We start from the raw sequence: 18,544 nt of genomic DNA on the forward strand, positions 1-18,544 counted from the left end.
ATCGGGAGTTTTAACCTTTTTTTTTTTTTTTTTATGTAGTCGTAGAGACACCCGACACGCGCCGCCGATCCGCTACGCCGGCCGCGTACCCTGAGGGACCGACACGAATCGCAGCCACGTGGCAGCCCGAGAATTAACGATCCGCCGACCCTGCAAAAGTTGTCTCGGAGGACCGGAAACCGTTAAGGTCCTCCGAGACCCTCCTTAAACAACCTTCCTCCCCCCGCCCCCACCAACGGCCGCGACACTAACCAATGAAAACTATCCCTCGTCGGGAATGCCTCTACCCATAACCTTCCTTCCTTACCTAACCCCCCCCCCATTTTTCTAAATCCTACCCGACGGACGGCCCCGCAGGCCTCCCAGCTCCGCGTTAGAGCCGTCCGTCGAGACTGGCTCTCGGACTTTTTATTCTCGTTTTGCAAGACAATACACCTGCTCACATGGCTGGCAAAACGATGTATGCTTTGATGTAGTTGGGGTTTCAGTGCATAGACCGTCCACCCTACTCACCAGATCTTGCTCCATCCAACTATTTTCTATTTCCAAACCTTAAAAAGAGTTTGAAAGGGTGATAATATTTGAGTAATTTGGAGACGATTGCAGCAGTGGAGCAGTATTTCAGTGACCGGACATCAGAGTATTTTTTGGAATGGTTACAGAAACTTCAGACACAATATGCCATATGTGTTGAACTTGGGGTGAATATGTAGAATAACTTATAAGTTTTATGGCTCCACATCATTCCCTTCTTAACTGGGCTGAGAACTTTTCAGCACCTCCTCGTATATGTGTAGGTAAAAGGTTTTTTTTAAATTGTTACTTAGATTCCTTGTACTATTTACATGTATAAACCTGCTATTTCTACATGCAAATGCTTTGCAAGCAGGTGTGTAGCTACCACCAAGCAAGCCTGACATAATACTCAGGGCCATGCAATAGCAGGGCCACTTGGTCCATGCAGTAGCAAGCAATGTGTGTGCAGTGTGGTTGCCCAGGGAACAAAGGAGGTGGGGGCTCCAAAATTGTGCCCTGTCCATTGCCTTCCCTGTTTGGCTGTGATACTGTAAGGGAATAGGAGGTCTAGGGGGCATGTCGCATAGGGTGTTTCTGGATCAGTATAGTCTTGCTGCCTATGGTTGAGCCCCCCCTTGCAGGTGCAGTATCACTCTTTAGGTCCCCTTGGTCCTTTAAGTATGCAGTAGATCGCCAGCATAGACAATGCTACAAACTGCCTTTGCCTGGTTTCTTTGATACAACTTCCTGTTGGTGGAATGCTGCACAGGAAAGGCGCTTGCCAGAGACTCATGAAATAGTTGGAGGACCAATGGGGCATTGGGGGGGGAGTGATGCATAGATTCTGGACTCATGCAAGGATGGGGGTAAAGGGAAGAGAGATAGACCCAAATGAAAGGGGAAAGGGGGAGAGATATTGGACTGGGAAGAAGCAGAGGGACGAGAAAGAGAGAGAGAGACAAAGAGAAAGAGTGAGTGTGAGGCCCAGAGCAAACCAGCGAGGGAGAGAGATGCTAGAAAGCAAACCAGAGAGGGTAGAGAGGGAGAGAGATGCTAGAAGAGGAGGGGAGCAAATGGAACTGAGAGAGATAGACTGGACAGATATAGCGCTACAAAAACTTCTACAGCAAAAGACCATTTTCCATCACACAACCAAATGAAATGCTCATATAACTGGTATCTTGCAGCACAAGGACAGAGACTTTCACAGAGAAGGGATTACCTATGTATATGCTCCTTTAAGACCCCACGCTGAGCTTGAAGGAAGATTGCTAAACCCGATGCCTAGAAGGGAGGAAGAGCACTGGGAAAGGGGGAAAGGAGATGGGATTTGATATATAACCATTTTAATGGAGGTTTAAGTGACTTGTTCAGAGTTTTAAGGAGCTGCAGTAACATTTATTTATTAGGATTTATTTACCGCCTTTTTGAAGGAGTTCACTCAAAGCGGTGTACAGCAAGAATAAGTTAAACATAAGCGATAGAAATTACAGCAGTATATAGAAATATTCAGATTACAATGCAAAACATGGCATAGTATGTTACATTACAATTAGGGGCATTTTCAACACACACAAATATCCAAAGAATCATCTAAATCGACACTTGGACGTTTTTCTCAGCAAAACGTCCAAGTGCTGATTTTCAAAACAAATATTTTAGATGTCTTGCGGGACATTCACCCTCCAGAACATCAAACTTATAAAGGGGCAAATTAAAGGTATAATTTGGGCTGGCTTAGACGTAGGGCTCCTTTTACGAAGGTGCGCTAGCGTTTTTAGCACGTGCTACAATGCCACGTGCGCTTACTCCACGCTACACGGCAAATATTAACGCCAGCTCTATGGAGGCGTTAGCATTTAGCGCGCACGGCATTGTAGCACACGCTAAGTGTGCGCTAAAACCGCTAGCGCACCTTCGTAAAAGGAGCCCTTAGATGTCTTGTGGTGATGTCTTTCACAAAATGCCCTGGATGGAACTTAGGCGGTTTGACCTAGACCTGTTTTAGAAGCGTCTAAGTACTAAAAAGGTACCCAAACTGACCAGATGATTACTGGACACATGAAGGTATGACCCACCCAGACTGCCCCAGTGGTCATTGACTCCCTCCCACCCTCCAAATAACTGTCTAGAACAGAAGCACATAGTATTGTAAAGCCAAGTAGAACTCTACACAGGTGTCTTAAGTAGCCAGGTTGGTGGACTAGTGAACCATTGAGAGGATGAGCCAGGCCCATTAGCCACTCTAACCACATTTATGGTGGAAAGTATAAGCCTATCAAAACCCTACTAAACTGCCATATAAGTGCCACTTGCAGCCATAAAGGCTATTGGGGTGGTAGGCAGGTGGGAAAAGTAGGGTTTGGGGAAGTTTGGGAGGGCTCAGCTTTATTATAAGAGGTATATTATGAGATGTGTATCTGGCACTCTTTATGTGAAGTTCACAGCAGTATCCTCTAAGGTGCTCCACTGCTCTGTTGGCATGCCTCTGTGGCAAGTCCATTACAATGGTGACTCCTCCCACATCTAAATGGTGCTGATTTAGAGAGTTCTAACCTGGCCATTTTTGTGGTTGAAAATGGCGACTAAAGTTAGACATCCTGGCGGTATAGATGTTCTGGCATCTAAGATATCCAACTAGGCTTTTTTAGAAAAAAAAATTTTGGACATCTCATTCAAAAATGGGATGACCAAATAATGACTTTGGATGTCTTGTGGGAAACATCCAAAATCAGACTTAGATGTCCTATCGAAAATGGCCCTCAATGTCAACACAGTGCGTAATAAAACATTTTAATCTATATATATATAAAATCGGAGGTATGTATGTGTGTATGTATGTGTGTGTGTATGTGCCGCGATCACGCAAAAACGGCTTGACCGATTTGAACGAAACTTGGTATGCAGATCCCTCACTACCTGGGATGATATGTTCTGGGGGTCTCGCGGCCCACCTGCACACGTGGGCGGAGCTACAAACATAAAATCAGATTTCACCCATTCATGTCAATGGAAAAAATGTAAAAAGCTGCCATTCTCACAGTAATTCAAAAACGGCTTGACCGATTTGAACGAAACTTGGTATGCAGATCCCAAACTACCTGGGGTGATATGTTCTGGGGGTCTCGCGGCCCACCTGCACATGTGGGCGGAGCTACAAACAGTAAATCAGATTTCACCCATTCATGTCAATGGAAAAAATGTAAAATGCTGCCATTCTCACTGTAATTCAAAAACGGCTTGACCGATTTGAATGAAACTTGGTATGCAGATCCCTCACTACCTGGGGTGATATGTTCTGGAAGTCTCGCGGCCCACCTGCACACATGGGCGGAGCTACAAACAGAAAATCAGATTTCACCCATTCATGTCAATGGAAAAAATGTTAAAAGCTGCCATTCTCACAGTAATTCAAAAACGGCTTGACCGATTTGAACGAAACTTGGTATGCAGATCCCTCACTACCTGGGGTGATATGTTCTGGGGGTCTCGTGGCCCACAACTCTATGTTGCTTGCTCAAGGGTGGGTTCACCCAAGAATTTATATGTTCTTGCTCCAGGAGGTAAAACTAAAAATTTTGTTTATAATCACGTTTTGCGTTAGTTGTATTGTATTCATTTTGTCAAATATTTCACATTATAATTTGAATATTGTACTTTTTATTAAGCTGTAAAAAATTAATTTCATTCACCACTATAAAGTATCTTTATTTGAATCCATTTACAGTGTTATTGCTATAATTAAATACCCGTGCAACGCCGGGGCATCAGCTAGTAGACAATATAGGGTGTAAGCAAAGGAGTATTTAGATAGAAGAAAGAGTAATAGAGGTTAGATTCACAAAATACTGTGTGTGTGTGTGTGGGGGGGGGGGAGTGATTTTTCTTATACTTTCAATGCTCAGTGCGTGCAAATTATATGCATGCTATTTGTATGAAGAATTGTTGGTAAAAGGGTAAAGGAACTGTGTCTGGCACTTGCTCAGAAGAGCAAGTACTAGGCACAGCTCCTTCCTCCTGTCAAGTTGCTCTCCCTGTCCCGATCAATTGAGACACAAGACTCTTCAAAGTCGCTAGTGACTTTGGGGCTTCCCCTGCTGCTCAGCTATTCGGGACAGGAAGAACAATTTCTTAATGGGCACAGATATGCATGTTTTACAACATCTGTGCCCATTAAAAAAATTGAGCCACTCCCTCCTTCCAGCAGGCCCACCTCTTCAAAATGGCAAGCTTCCCCCTTCCTGGTGCATCTTGGGATGCACTGGGAGGGGTCTTAGGTGCCTGAGCCAATTAGAGCCTTAGGCCCTTCCTAGTGCATCATTAGGAAAAAGTACTACTGCTACTACTACTACTAATCATTTGTATAGCGATATTAGATATATGCATCACTGTATCTCAAATCACAGAAGAGACAGACCCTGCTCAAAAGAGCTTATAATCTAGTCAAGACAGACAAACTGTACAAGAAGGTGCATCAATACACTGAGCTCAGGTGGGAGAATTAAAGAGGGAATGTTAAGACAGATATTGATGCTTAGAAGCTGGGTTGGAGTTTGGAATTATAGTAGTATTTGCCAGTGCTATATAATAATTACTTACAATGAAACACTCGGGGTTATCTTGGCACCATACCCATTGGTCCCAGAGAACAACTTTTTGCTTTTCTATTTGTTTATAGGGAATGACCACACTGTCCTAAAAGCAATTGTCTTTATTATGTGGTTATCCCAACAGAAAACAAACTTGCCTGGATACAGGGAAGGCACAGCTTAGTTACCTGCATGCATATGTGTATATTCATAAATGAACACAATAATCATTATAAATATTTTAAATAAATAAAAAACGTTAATCATTCTGTTGTAGTATCTTGGCTATTAGATTTTAATGTGCAATATTTTGTAAAAAAGCTATCTTCATTGGGAGAAATAATACTGACTTCCATTTCTTTGCTGATGACATTCAGCTGTATGCAGTAGAGTCCCACAACCTTTAAGCCAGGGATCTCAAAGTCCCTCCTTGAGGGCCGCAATCCAGTTGGGTTTTCAGGATCTGCCCAATGAATATGCATTGAAAGCAGTGCATGCACATAGACCTCATGCATATTCATTGGGGAAATCCTGAAAACCCGACTGGATTGCGGCCCTCAAGGAGGGCCTTTGAGACCCCTGCTTTAAGCAAAGTTTTAGGTATTCCTAAACTGAATGAATGTGTACATGTATAAGCTGTGGCTCGTAAGGGTAATGCATTTGATATACACTTCTCCCTCCATATTTGCGATTTCAGTATTCACAGTTTCTAGCTTGCTGGCTCCTCCCCCCAAATTACATCAGCTTGCATAGAGAAATCGCTGATTCCAAGCATTTACAGAGAAAATCGCCGATTCCCAGCACTTTCTTCACCATGTTTTGCCTTTTCTTCAGGAACAGGCCAGGTCTCCCACCATGTTATTCGCGGTTTCACCATAGTCAAGATGGTTCTTAATAGAAAACAGCGAATAACTTATGAAAAAGTTATTTGCGGTTTTTCTGTATTTGCGGTTCGGTTAATCCCCTAACACAGCGAATACAGAGGGAGAAGTGTACTGCATTTTTCTGGTACAACCAAAGTGGTTTACATGTTCTATACACATACAATCTCTCTCCCTAGTGGACTCATAGTCTAATTTTTTTGTACCTGGAGCAATAGAACGTTAAATGACTTATCCATAGCCATAAGGAGCTAAAGTGGGAAATGAATCCTGGTTCCCCTAGTTCTTAGTCTACTCCACTAACCATTAGGCTATTCCTCTATGAAATAACCTCAGACTGAAACCTGCCAAATTAGAAATGTTACGGATTAGCAAGCATAATACGGTGTTATTCATGCCATTTCTACAACAAGGACTGATTAGCATTTATTGTGCAATGCCTTAACCAAGAGGAATATGAAAAGATTTCAATTAATGCAAAATACAGCAGCTAGAATGTTAGCGAGTATGAAAGTGTGAGATCATGTTATTCGACCTTTACTGGCTGCCAATTGTCTGGAGAATTAAATTTAAGGTGCTTAGCATTGTTTATTGCACAATGTGGCTCCCAGCTGCTTGCAAATTCTCATATGACATTATAATTCAGCAAGGTCTCTTAGATCTTCACAGCTTTAATTGATGCGTGTGCCTCCACCACCTGAGATTGGCCTCTTTATAACCAGGCATTGCTTTTTCCTGATTTGCTCTGAATTTGACTACAGTTGAGGCTTGCAAAGTTACTGACTACTTGAATTGATTTGATTTATTAAAATCCGATAGTCTACTTTTCACTACAAAAATACCAAAATAGTTTACAACTAGAAAACGATGAAAGGTTAATCCAAAATCCCTTCTCTTCGCCTTTGTGCAGATCATACGGTAAATGCACAAACATTTGTGTCTGCAGATGTAAATGAGGGAACATCATATGTAAATTAAGCATTTGTATATGCTCAGTAATTAATATATAAAACCCACCATGGGAGTGGGTTTCTGACAGAGCTTGGAAAGAGGTGTTTGTAAACAGTGAGTTTGAAACCTTTTCAGTTTTTAATACAGACAAATAATTGCAGCTTTCAAACTCACTGTTTACAAACACCTCTTTCCAAGCTCTGCAAGAAACCCACTCCCATGGTGGGTTTTATATATTATTTACTGAGCATATACAAATGTTTAATTTGCATATGATGTTCCCTCATTTACATCTGCAGACACAAATGTTTGTGTATTTACCGTATGATCTGCACAAAGGCGAAGAGAAGGGATTTTGGATTAACCTTTCATCGTTTTCTAGTTGTAAACTATTTTGGTATTTTTGTAATGAAAAGTAGACTATCGGATTTTAATAAATCAAATCAATTCAAGTAATCAGTAACTTTGCAAGCCTCAACTGTAGTCAAATTCAGAGCAAATCAGGAAAAAGCATAGTGTCTGCCACTTATCTAACTGCAGAAGAAAGTTACATGGCTGAGGTGCAGTGGGATGGGTAACTCCATATGCAAATCATGCACTGAAGGATAAACACTCAAACACTTGAGTGAAATTTTATGCATTTTAAGAGGTCATCTAATGAATGCGAATAACGCTTGTGGGCTCAAATGAATATGGGGATGTGAGTTGAGCAGAGCTGAATCAGAATAACAGAAGAGAGAGTGGCTGATCCCTGGAACGAGCTCCTGGTGCAGGTGATCGAGGCAAACAGCGTGCTAGAATTTAAGAGCAAATGGGATGCCCATGTGGGATCCCTTAGAGCAGGGCTGCCCAAGTCCGGTCCTCGAGATCTACTGGCAGGCCAGTTTTTCTGGATATCCGCAATGAATATGCATGAGAGAGATTTGCCTGCATTGCCTTCTTGGTATGCAAATCTCTCTCATGCATGTTCATTGCGGATATCCTGAAAACCTGGCCTGCTACTAGATCTCGAGGACCGGACTTGGGCAGCCCTGCCTTAGAGGGTTAAGCCAAGGGAACCTGTCACCAGGAGTGGGATCCCTAGGATAGTAGACTTGGGGATGGGTCAGTAGAGTGGGCAGACCTGATGGGCTATGGCCCTTATCTGCCGTCATCTTCTATGTTTCTAAGGGGATATCTACTCCTCACAAGTTCAAAGAGAGAAGAAATGGTGAGGATGATAGAGCTAGCATGCTGAAAGGGAGTCTAGAATCTATGAATTTACACTGAATAGAGTTACTTGCTGACACAGGGCTCTTTTTAGAGCTGGTATGATGTATACCAGCAGAGGTGTACCACTAGGAGCACTATTGAAGAAATGGATCGACAACCATTGGGAGCAGAAGGGCTCAGGGCAGCAAACCAGCAGCCCTTGAGAGTTGGGCTCAAGGCAAGCAACCTTTGGGAGCAGCTCAGAGCAGAAGAAAAGGGCCTGCGGAGGCAATATCAATGCCTGAGGTCTGCGAAGAGCTGAGGCAGCCCTATAGAGGGAGCCCCGTTACTGGTGGTTGCTGAGCCCCATTGAGGGCTGGTAACTGGGACCCCAGCAGGGAACTACCCCAGAGGCTCCTCTTGAACGAGAGGAAGTCTACTGGAGTGCAGATTGGCACTAGTAGCTCAAGGTACGATTGGCACCAGCAGTCCAACAAAGGAGAAGGCTATCTGGAAACTAGTGGCAGAGGTGGAACATCTTGGGAGTGCCAAAGTCCTCAAAGTTAAGGGATAACCACCGGGAGACTGCCACAAGAGCAGGCCTACCACCTTGGAAGGACAGCACCCACCTACCCCTAAGAGCTTCCACGGATTGGGTAAGAACTTAAGGACCAGACAACAAAAGGTAGAAAAAAAAATTATTTTCTATTTTGTGATTAGATTATATTAGATTTGAAATGTGTATCCTGCTAGTGCTGGTGTTCAGTAGTAATTTGTCTTGTTCAGATTTCTCAATGGTGGAAAGGATTTTTGTGAGGGGGAAGGGGAGATGGGTTTTGTTGATCCTAGTTCTGTATTTATGATTTATAAAATTACATTTGTACAGATTATTGTTTCTTTGTATATTTTAATAAAATGATTTAAATATAAATTCATAATTGTTTGTGGCTGGTGCAGATGGCATCAGACTGAGCAGCCAGGGATGAGAGCAGTTTGCGGGGCCAGAGCAGGGACAGGGACAGAGTATATTTCTACCTACAATATGAGGGGTTGCTGAAATGTTATCAGCACAAACAGTTTCCTAAATTCTGACTGTTATTTTGCCACTGTAGCTGAAAAGAGTGTTATTTTTATTTTGTAAAGTGCCAATTTGCAGAATTGTAATGCTATGCTTTGACATTGTCTCATATCACTAACTGAACCATAGCAATGAAAAGTGTGGAACTCCGAGCTGCAAAAAAAACAACAAAACACCAGAGGAAATTCATGAATGTATGATGCAAACATTGAGTGACAAATGCCCATCATGCTCCACAGTGAAGAAGTGGTGTGCAAACTTTTAGCGTGGAGATTTTGAGACCGAAGATGCAGCATGGTCTAGGAGGCCTCAAATGGTGTCAACTCCTGAAATTGTTGACCATGTCTAAGACCTGATTTTGGCATATTGGCAATTATTGGCTAAAACAATTGCTGAGACACTACAGATATCCAGGGAACATGTTGAGGGTATAATCCACGTGCAGCTAGGTATGTAGAAGCTGTCAGCCAAGTGGGTGCCCAAATGTTTGAATTCTGATGAGAAACAGTCAAGTGGACACTTCCAAGTTGATTTTGTAGCATTTTCGGCGAGCTGGTGCCAACTTTTTGGCACAGCTAGTTACTGTTGATGAAGCATGGTTACACCACTATGATCCCGAGACAAAACAGTCCATGCAATGGTGGCACTCAGGTTCTCTAAGACCATGAAAATTCAAGACCCCAAAGTCAGCAGGAAAGGTCATGGCCAGAGTGTTTTGGGATCAGGAAGGTATTGTAATGACTGATTATCTTCCAAGGAGCCAATCAGTTAATGCAGAATACTACTGTAACTTGCTGTGATGACTTAAAGGAGACATTGAAAGAAAAAAGGAGAGGGAAGCTGCAGAAATGAGTTCTCTTTTTGCAAAACAATGCACCTGCTTACAAGGCTGGCAAAATGATGGATGTTTATGACACTGCCAAGACCATTCACCCTACTCACCAGATCTTGCTCCATCTGATTATTTTCTGTTTCCAAACTTGAAAAAGAGTTTGAAAGGGCAACAATTTTTGAGAGATTTGGAGGCGATTGGAGCAGCAGAGCAGTATTTCGGTGACCAGACTATCAGAGTATTTCTTGGAAGGGTTACATAAACTTCAGACACAATGTGTCAAATGTGTTGAACTTAGGGGTGAATACGTATGTAGAATAACTTGTAAATTTCATGGCTCCATGTCTTTCCCTTCTTGGTTGGGCTGAGAAATTTCCAGCACCTCCTCATATATGCTCTTGGGTTACAGTACTTCCCCGAAATTCACGGGTGTTGCGTTCCAGGAACCCCCGTGAATTTTGAAAAACCGTGAATGCAGTCTTTCGCCTGTCAAAAGGCAAAGGAGGCAAGAGAGGGCAGCTGGAGTGGCAGGAGAGGGAAGCTGGAGCACCGGTGGGTGAAGAAAATCACTTGCGGTCTGCTCCAACCGCCACTTCCTATAGTAAAGTCAGGCTACACCAATCAGGAGCTGCTTTGACACACAGCTTCTGATTGGTACAGCCTGACTTTACGAAGAGGCGGTTGGAACAGACCACGAATGAGCGAGTCCGCGATTCACGAACTGTGAATTCATGGGGATCACTGTATAGTCTATAGAACCTCTAGGACAGGGGTGCCCACACATTTTGGGCTTGCGAGCTACTTTTAAAATTACCAAGTCAAAATGATCTACCAACAAAATTTTTTTAAAAAACACAAAGCACACTGTACGCATAGAAAATTTTAATTATCATTTATATTTCGGTTTTTTTTCAAAGAGGTCAAGGCAGATGACTTTATGCAATGTCACCTCAGTAACAACTATACAAAAATAGACAAATATACCCCCCTCCCTTTTTACTAAACCGCTATAGCGGTTTTTAGTGCAGGGAGCTGCGCTGAAAGCCCCGCACTGCTCTCGACGCTCATAGGCTCCTCGCACTAAAAACCACTATTGCAGTTTAGTAAAAGGGGGCCATAGTGCAAAATATAGACAGCAGATATAAATTCTCAAAATGGAAACATTTTGATCACTAAATTGAAAATAAAATCATTTTTCCTACCTTTGTAGTCTGGTGATTTCATGAATCTCTGGTTGCACTTTAGTCTTCTGACTGTGCATCCAATATTTCTTCCCTTCTTTCAGCCTGCTGTATGCTTCCAGACCTCATTCCCTCCCCCAACTTTTTCTTCCTCTCTCCCTGCTGTCCTCCCCTTTCTTTCTTTCAGTCTTTCTTTCTGTCTTCCTGCCCCCTTTCTTTCTGTCTATCTTTCTCTCTCCATACCCCCTTTCTTTCTGTCTTCCAGTCCCCCTTTCTTTCTTTCTGTCTATCTTTCTCTCTCCATACCCCCTTTCTTTCTGTCTTCCAGTCCCCCTTTCTTTCTTTGTCTCCCTGCCCCTATTTCTTTCTGTCTGTCTTTATCTCTCCTTGCCTGCTTTCTTTCTGTTTCCCTGTTCCCCCTTCTTTCTGTCTCCCTGCCTGCTCCCAAGCCACTGCCGCCGCCATTGGAGACCAGGCCTCCAAACCACCACCTCCCCTCCTCCCCCTAGGAGTCACAAACACAACCTGTCGCAAACTGCTGCATGGAACGGGAGTTTTCTGCATGTATTTGCAAGGACGGTCCCCCCCCCGGGGATATCAATGAAGCTGAAGCCAGACCGATGTTATCAACGTCTACAAGTGTGCAAACAGGCATTTGATCGGTTCTCTCCCCCCCCCCCACCCTGAATCCGTCCTTCCTCCCGCTTCCACCCTCCGCACCACCGTCTCCGAGGGCGCTCGCGACCGACCCCCCTGGAGCTCGTGCTCTCTGCCGCTTCCTGACCCCCAGTCCCCCTCCCCCACACTTGATGCAACTTCCTACTTCCGGTGGGGCGGCCCGTGGCAGAGGGGAAAGCTCCAGGGCTGGACTGGGAATCCCTGAGAGAAGGTAGGATGGGGGGAGGGGAGGGAGCTTGACTGACTGGCGCCGTTCCGTGCAGGTAGTGAGAGGAGCTGCCAGGCGCGCAAGGACTGACAGGATGCTTTGGGTCCGTCTGGCTCTTGGGAAGTACGTAGAACGCGAAGGCAACGCGATCGACTTGTTTTGCCTTCATGATCTACCGGTCGATCGTGATCAACCTTTAAGGCACCCCTGCTCTAGGATCTATAATATTAAAGCTTGGGCTTGAAAGGCTCTTCTATAATGCAGATGGTTAGTAGCTAGGAAGGGAAATACTAAAGACTGTTAGTCATAAGAGATTCAGGTTTTTATATCCAGGGAAGTTTCTTTCTGAACACAGCTCTCTTCCTGTGATTATAATACTGCATTCCTGGCTAACCCCTCTTCTGGAAGAAGCTAGAATGTCCAAGTATAGAGTAGTACTCAGTCTGGCAACTCCTGATAACATGCAACAGTGACATTACACTGGTTTTAATATAGGCACTGAGAATCTATGCAAACACCCATAGTTTGCCAGCTTCCCTACATAACAGAGACACACATTATCCAAAGGAGGATAGAAAAGAGAAAAGGTGAAAGCAGGGTTAATGATGAGGGGGTCCGGGAGAAAGCAAAAATCTTAAACACATTCAGTTAGTACTGAAAGTTATTTTGTTTAGCATTTATAGACAAAATAAAGGTGGTGAATTCAAAGATGTGCAGAGTGGATATGGGTTTATCTTATGCCTTTCTCAGTAGTTTACACTGAATTGTATTTAGATACCAAAGGTATTTTCTTGTCCCCAGAGGACTTACAATTTAAGGGCTTAATGCAAAGATAGCCTTGCGATAGAGCTGCAGCTCTAATGTGAAATTAGCCCACAAAACCTACTGCTGTATACAAAATGCTACTGTTCCTGCTTTCCATATGTAATGGACTGATTTGTGTCTTTTTGATGATTAATGTTATGCCCTGTTGGGCGGTGTATTTTTCACTGTTAATAAACATACGTTTAAAAAAAACACAAAAAAACCTACTGCTGTATGCTGTAAGAAATGAGCGTGCACATTGCTGCTATGTTAAAATCATGGCAGTAATTGACTTCTCATTGCTCTTCCTGTCAATATGTGAGCCATAATTGAATCAGACACTGACAGAATGGGTGATGTTAAAAAAACAAAACAAAAAAGCATCTGCCCAATTGCTCTTCCCCTCTTCCGCCTAACCTGACTTGACCCTGATGCCCTTCTCCCACCTCTGACAGAACCAGTTTCTTCCCGATTTTAAAATGGTCCTGGTGTTTAGGGCAACTTATACCCATTACCCCTCCCTCCCAGTAACGTAGCCAAACGACCAATTTCGGGTGGGCCTGAGCCCAAAGTGGGCGGACACACCCCAAAGTCTCTCATTACCCACCTGTGCAGCAGGCCCACCCTGGAGGAGTGCGACTGTGCACAGGATGAGGTCTGCAGGGCCACCAAGCACCCGAGTTGCATTGGGGCACTCGAGATTAATAAAAATGATTTGTTTCTGGAGAAATGTTCACAAAAGAATCAGGTTAATAAGCATTCATGACTTCTAGATAGGGCCACCAGCACACCTGCTCCCCATCTCCGGAGCTGGGGTTGTGGTAGGCAGCAGCTTGCCGTTCCTTGGCGGCAGAACACTGGGCTCATGGAAATGTGGCGCCGCTGAGAGTGGGACCAGTGCAGCAGCCTGGCCCTGGAGCAGTATCTGAGCTGCTGCGGCAAACTTTTCAATAGTTTGAACAGCATGGGCCATTGAAGGGCCATTATCTACCACATGCTCGTTGTTCTGCTGTGGGAGAGACTGGACGGTTTGAGCCACAATTGAGCGGGCAGGGTCCACCCATAGTTACATACCTTCTCCTACCCCCTGTCTAACCTCCCCCCCCTAATTCCCCTCCAATTCCTTTGTGTCTAGTGGCACCCTTCACGCCCCTTGCATTACCCGAGTAATTTTTTTTTTTTAAGGCATCATTTTTTCTCGCACACACCCATACACTCTCTCTCTCACTCATAACTTTTTTCCCTTCAGTAAGGAGATGTAAAACAACACTCTAATGCTTCTGGAGTTGCTGAATAAGAGCTATCAATGAATAAAGAACTGTCTAACACTTACAAAGGTTGTGGTTAACACCCTTCTTCCTCCACCCACGCATGAATGTTAAGCAGGTCTCTATTCTGCAACATTTATTGTAGATACTAAAATGCTCCATGCACAAGTGTAATATGAAGAACAGTTCCTTTTGTTTATATTAACATGATCTCCTTTAAATACCTGGATTATGACGAACGTCAAATTTTTCATTGCCAAGTCACACTGTATTTATTATGATCTCTTTGAAATGTGGATTGTGGTGATGTGATATGACCATTCTGTGGTACTTCATGACTGTTTATTGGTAGTAGAAAAGAATGAGAACAATTTACCTGAATATATAAACAAACTTTAAGGGCTCCTTTACAAAGGTGCGTTAGGGTTTTAACGCGCGGAATAACACGCACTATATTGCCACGCGCGCTAGACCTTAATGCCAGCATTGAGCTGGCGTTAGTTCTAGAAGAGTAGCGCGCAGTAATTTCCTGTGTGCACTAAAAACCCTAAATATATCACAGCTCACAAAACAATTTTTTTTTTTTTCCGTTTTGCTTTCTGTTTTGTTGAAGCTTATCAGAGAGATTTCTTTGTAAAATACTCACGGGATAAAAAACTCTGCAACTCAAAGACAATCATAGACTTTTGTAAATAAGGCTGTGGAAAATGCTAAATTAAATGTACACATTCAATAACTGTACTACTGTAGCTCATGTTGTTAAAAAGAAGAAGTTGTTTTAAAGAGCAATTTTATTTTATTTTTTACAAATTCCAACTGAATAGAAAGATCTCTCATAAAAATTTGAAGAAAAGGGAGCGCACCAAAATATTTTCACATGATCTTCCAGCGATCAGATAATTGAGAAGGTCTTATTGCTGGTTAAAATGTCATGGAAATCAAATACACTTCTCCCTCCGGATTCGCGGGGGATATGGGCAGAGCCGGACAGCGAATGGTGAAAAACCGCGAATATCCGGCTCTGACCCATCCCCACCTCATTCCCGCCTTACCTGATGGTCTAGCAGGCTTTCAGGGCAGGAGTGATCTTCCTACGCTCCTGCCCCGTGCAGATCACCATTAGGAATGGCTGCTGTGAGTTCCCGTAGTCTCTCGAGACTACGACGGGAACTCCCTACAGCTATTTCCTAATGGTGATCTGCACGGGACAGGAGCATAGGAAGATTTCTCCTGCTCTGAAAGCCCTCTAGACCACCAGGTAAGGCCGGGATGCTGGAGGGAAGACTTAAGGATGGTTTTTCTTTTTTCCCCCTCCCAAAAATCGCAAATATGTGAAATCGCGATTACTGAAACCGCAAATGGGGAGGGGGAATACTATAGAGCAGTATCTCACAAACCTTTTGAAGCCGCAGCACACTAAACGCAGGGCCACGTCTCAGGGGCATGGACGTCGACACGATGATGTCATGTGCATGTGTGATGGCATCACGTTGACATCCACGTATACGCGGGGGCCCTGCATTTGCTATTACTACGCCAGTAGGGGTAGGTGCAAGAGGAGGAGGGGTACGGAGAGGCGCCAGTGAAGAGGAGAGGCATCGGCACTGGCTGACTGCCTACAGGATATGCCTCTCGCCGTGAGAAGCATGTCCTGTAGGCAGTCAGCCGGCGCCAATGCCTCTCCTCCTCACTGGTGTCTTGCGGCATACCCGGAATCTCACATTAGTCTGCTGCTGCCCACAGTTTACAATATAATGCTATAAACTGTTATGCCTCAGGTACTGACTTGAGATATGTTTTAAAAAAAAAACGACTGTATATTAAATATGCAAAGTCTTATTCGCTAATAGATATTTGGCTTCCTAGCTTAATGAGAAAAGCTTCACCCAAGTTCCTTGTTGACTTATACTCTTAGATAATGGAAATGCTAGATAAGGGAATCTTTCCTGTGGATAAAGGCCAAATTATAATACTACCAATTATTAAAGATATTAAAAAATTAAAATTTCCCTGGTAGAAAATTACAGGCCTATAGCATTGATTCCTCTTTTACAGCACAGAAACAATTCTCGCATCCCTTTTACACGATATGTATTAGAGAATGACACGGTGAAAAAATTGGTCCCCGTCACCGCCCCGTCCCCGTCTCACCATCCCCGTCACCGCCCCGTCCCCGTCTCACCATCCCCGTCACCGCCCCGTCCCCCGTCTCACCATCCTCTTCACCGCCCCGTCACCGCCACTGCCACCCCATTCACCGCCCCGTCACCGCCACTGCAATCCCATTCACTTTTCTTTATTTACGTATAAAGGAAACATTCTTTAAAACTTTAAAACTTTAAAACTTAGTTAAATATTAGTTAATAACTATACAAAAACAAAACACGCAGAGAAAAAATTAATTAATATAAATTCTCAAAACTGACACATTTTGATCACTAAATTTAAAATAGTTATTTTTCATACAGTTTTTCAATCACTAATCTTCCACCACCCCTGGGGCTAGCAATGCAAAAACAAACACGACATGTACTTTAAATGCTTACAATGTTAGCCTATATGGTAAGTAGACGCGGCCGCTGTACCTAATCGCGGCAAAGATCTCCCTGCCGTGATTAGCATAGTGACCGCGGCTACGGCTGCAAGTCTCCCCTCCCCCCAGCGATCACGGCAGGAGGGCACCCAACCCCTCCTGTAGACCCCCCCCAACGGCCCTCCCGACAATTGCAGCAGAAGGGTACCCAACCCCTCCTGCCGGTCCTCCCAATGGCCTCCCCTAAGATCGCCGGCAGGAGGGTACCCAACCCCTCCTGCTGGCCCCCCCCCCCCAACGAACCCTCCCACCCCGGAACCTCCTTAGTCTTACTTTCCAAGTTGGACCGGACGGCTCCTCACACGTATGGCCAGCAGGCTTGCCTCCGTCCAAATGAGGCGGGCCCGCCCCTACCCCTGCCCAACCCACAGGATCCTAGGGCCTGATTGGTCTAGGCACCTAAAGCCACTCCCGCTATAGGAGGGGCCTTAGGTGCTTGGGCCAATCAGGCCCTAGGATCCTGTGGGTTAGGCAGGGGAGGGGAGGGGCGGGCCCGCCTCATTTGGATGGAGGCAGGCCTGCTGGTCAGACGAGCGAGGAGCTGTCCGGTCCAACTTGGAAAGTAAGACTAAGGGTGGTGTTTCGGGATGGCGGGGTTTGTTGGGGGAGGGACCGGCAGGAGGGGTTGGGCACCCTCCTATTGGCGATATAGGGGGCCGTTGGGGGTGCCGGCAGGAGGGGTTGGGCACCCTCCTACCAGTGAGGGCGATCGTCGGGGGGGGGGCGGGTTCTATTGGCAGGAAGGGTTGATCTGACAAATGAGGAGCACGGTGAAAACACAGGTAAATTGCGGTTCCTAGAGGGGGGGACATTGGCCTGCGGGGACAAATCTATTCACCGTTTTTGCGGTCGGTGAAAGGATTTGTCCCCGCGTCTGCGGCGATTTGCTAATGAGGTCACCATAACCCGCAGCCAAACCGCAGCCACGCAGCGGTTCGCTGCGGGGATCGCTCCCCGTGTCATTCTCTAATATGTATGAAATATTAAGTAGAACCCTTAAAGCTTGATTTTAATTGTGCATTTGATCTTGTAGATCATGGCTTGTTTAGATTCACTTGGAGCTCCTTTTATTAAGACGCGTTAGGGCATTAATGCGCGGAATAGCACGGACTGAATTGCCATGAGCGCTAGACCTTAATGCCAGCATTGAGCTGGTGTTAGTTCTAGCCGCGTAGCACACGGTGTATCCTGCATGCGCTAAAAACACTAGCGCACCTTAGTAAAAAGGAGCCCTTTTTTTATCTGGAAGTATTTACCAATAGTTGAAAGGTTTTTTTGACATCTCGTAGCTGTCAAGTAAAATTGGAGGAGATTCTCTCTCATAGATGGAACAATCCTTATGGCCTGCCTCAAGGCTCCCCTTTTCTCCTATTATTTTTAATATTTATCTTTTTCTCTTTGGGGGTTCGACTGGCAAGTTTAAATGTGAAAAGTTATATGGTCTTATCCGGTATAGAAGGATGGATGCATGATTTTAAGCTGAAGCTGAATAAAGAAAAACCAAAATGTTTCTTAGCCACTTCATCCAAGTGTGAGTCTGATAGTATAATTTTAGGAGGGAATATTTATTCTATAGCTCCAACAATAAGAATTTTGGAGGTATATGTTGACAAAAAGTTATCTATGTTGTTGCAAGTTAACCATGTTGTGCAAAAAAGGGTTTCTTATGTTGTGGAAACTGAGATCAATTAGATTGTATTTTGAAAGACCCCCCCCCCCTTTTCAGCTGCTTGTTTAGGCATTAGTACAGCGACTTTTAGATTGTAATATTGTT

This window comes from Geotrypetes seraphini, chromosome 5 (assembly GCF_902459505.1).
Source record: "Geotrypetes seraphini chromosome 5, aGeoSer1.1, whole genome shotgun sequence".
In the NCBI taxonomy this organism is placed as follows: Eukaryota; Metazoa; Chordata; class Amphibia; order Gymnophiona; family Dermophiidae; genus Geotrypetes; species Geotrypetes seraphini.